Raw genomic sequence first — 3005 nt, 5'->3', positions numbered from 1 at the left:
CTGACAACTGGTATCAAAGCTGAATGTCTATTTAGCTAATAAAATCATAGGAGAGAAGGATTCCTGGTTTAAGTGGGCGCAATGGAGGAAGATGGTAGGTTTAGGGCCGAAAATTTAACGGCCAAAACTACTAGTTGTGGAAGATGCAGATGGAATATTATACGTATTAGAAATATCTATACCTACCATTCAGAGGAAAGACAAAGAAGCTAACGAGTACGAAAAACGTAGAATGGGGTATTCTCGACAGAAAGGCACTTGGAACAATACAGTTGTGCCTAGCAGTATTGGTAGCCTTTAATATTTGAAAGGAAACGACAACGGAGGGTTTAATTTCATCATTGGCCAAACTATATGAAAAATCCTTAGCCTCAAATAAGGCATTTCTTATGAAACGTTTATTTAATATGAATATGTCATAAGGTGGATCTGTTACTGATGATTTAAATGATTTTAATATGGTTACCAGTCAGTTAAGTCCTGTAGGGGTAAATTTTGATGATGAAGTGAGGGCTCTGTTATTTCTGTGCTCATTGCTAGAAAGTTGGAATGGTTTAGCTATGGCCATTAGTAACTTTGTCTCTAGATCTAGTACTTTAAAGTTTGATGATGTTGTCGGTTCAATTCTTAGCGAGGAAATGTGACAGAAACTCTCTAGTGATACATTAGGTAATGCTTTGACTACAAAGATTATGGGAAGAAAAATGGAAAGAGGAAAGAGCCGAGGATATCACAGTAAGTCAAGGAAAGGCATATCCAAGTCCAGATCGGGGATAATGTGCGGGAAATGCAGGAAGAAAGGACACCTGGAGAAAGACTATAAGTCTCAAAAGGTAAAAGAAGGATATGGGCAGCAAGAAAACAATCATGAAGTGAATGTGACATGTGATGTGTTGCAAGACACTTTGATTCTTTAATTAGAAAATATTATTGATGCCTGGGTGGTAGATTCAAAGGCCTCATTCCATTCCACACCTGATAGGAAACATTTTCATGATTATGTTCAAGGAGATTTTGGACAGTTTCGTTTGGGTGATCGTAAACCTTGTAAAATCATTGGAATGGGTAAAATTTTCATAAAATAACAAAATGGAAACCAATGGCTATTAAAGGTGGTAATGCATGTTCCAGATCTGAAGAAAAATCTAATTTCAACAGGGTAGTTGGGAGGTGAAGGCAGTGTAACTACTTTTACAGCTAAAACCTGGAAGGTCACTAAAGGAGCCTTGGGAATAGAAAAAGGAGAAAAGGTTGGTACATTGTATTTATGCAATGGTATTTCTAATTCTATTTATTCTTTAACCTCTACAGGACCAGATATAGCATTGTGGCATCGTAGGCTCAGGCACATGAGTGAGAAGGGGATGAAGATTCTTCACTCAAGAAATTTGTTGCCAGGTTTGGAGCATGTTGATTTGGAATTCTATGAGAATTGTGTTTATGGAAAACATAAGAGAGTCAAATTCCTTAGAGTTGGGAATGAAAAGAAGAGCGAAAAATTAGAGCTTGTGCATACAAATGTATGGGGACCTTCTCAGGTATCATCTCTTGGTGGCTCTCATTATTATGTTATTTTTATTGATGATGCAACTAGAAAAACCTTGATTTATTGTATTCCAAATAAATGTGATGTATTTGATACTTTCAAGAAATGGAAGGATTTGGTTGAAAATGAGACAGGAAAAATGTTAAAGTGTCTCAAATCAGACAATGGAGGTGAATTTGCAGCAAAGAGTTTGATAAGTACTGTTCATAGCATGGAATTCGCAAAGAGAAGACAATTCCAGGAACACCAGAAGAAAATGGTGTGTCAGAAAGGATGAACATGACAATCATGGAGCATGCAAGGTGCATGAGATTGCATGTAGGATTTCCTTTACAATTTTGGGAAGATGATGTAGATATTGTTGTTTATCTAATAAACAGAGGGCCAAGTTCCTTAGAATGAGGTATTCCAAAGGAGGCATGGATAGGTAAAAAGGTAAAATACTCATTTTTAAAGACTTTTGGTTGTGAAGCCTTTGTACACATTAATAAAGAAAATAGAATAAAGCTTGAGGCAAAATCAAAGAAATGTACCTTTATTGGATATGGTGTTAATGATTTTGGTTATCGCTTATATGATTATGAAAATCACAAAATAATTAGGAGCAGAGATGTCATATTCAATGAAAAGGTTTTGTATAAGGATCAGATGCAGGAAAAGAAATAGGAAAAAGAAAACAGAGAATACATAGTGCTTGATGAGATCACAGAAAAAGTAAAGGTGCCTGAAAATCATAATGATCAACAGCCAGAACAACAACAACAACAAGCACCTCAAACACCTGAAAGTGGTGTTAGAAGATGTACCAGGATAAGTAGACCCACTGAACGATACTCTCCTTCATTATATTATGTATTGTTAACTGATTCTGGTGAACCAGAATGTTATGAAGAAGCAGTGCAGGTAGAAACTTAGAAGAAGTAGGAGCTAGCCATGAAAGAAGAGATGGACTCCTTGGTACATAACCAGACTTGGGACTTAGTTAGATTGCCTGCAGGTAAAACAAAATTGCAAAATAAATGGGTTTACAGGTTGAAGGAAGAAGATGGAGGTAGGCAAAGGTATAAAGCTAGACTTGTGGTGAAGGGTTTTGCACAGAAAAAAGGTATAGACTTTGATGAGATATTTTCTCCCGTTGTTAAAATGACTTCAATCAGAACTATTTTAAGTGTAGTAGCAGTAGACGATTTGCATCCTGAGCAGTTAGATGTAAAGATCACCTTTCTCCATGGGGTTTTGGAGGAAGAGATCTATATGCAATAGCCACAAGGATATGAGGTCAAAGGGAAGTAGAAACTAGTGTGCAGGTTGAAGAAGAGCTTGTATGGCTTAAAACAAGCTCCAAGGCAGTGGTATCTAAAATTTGATAGGTTTATGTCTGAAAAAGGTTATACTATATGTCACTATGAGCATTGTGTTTATTTCAAAAAGCAAAATGATCGCAGCTATATTATATTAT

The sequence above is a fragment of the Pinus tabuliformis genome, chromosome X (genome assembly GCF_031772625.1).
Source record: "Pinus tabuliformis cultivar Carrire ecotype Pingquan chromosome X, CPIR1, whole genome shotgun sequence".
Classification (NCBI taxonomy): domain Eukaryota; kingdom Viridiplantae; phylum Streptophyta; class Pinopsida; order Pinales; family Pinaceae; genus Pinus; species Pinus tabuliformis.
This window is presented reverse-complemented; position numbering follows the sequence as displayed.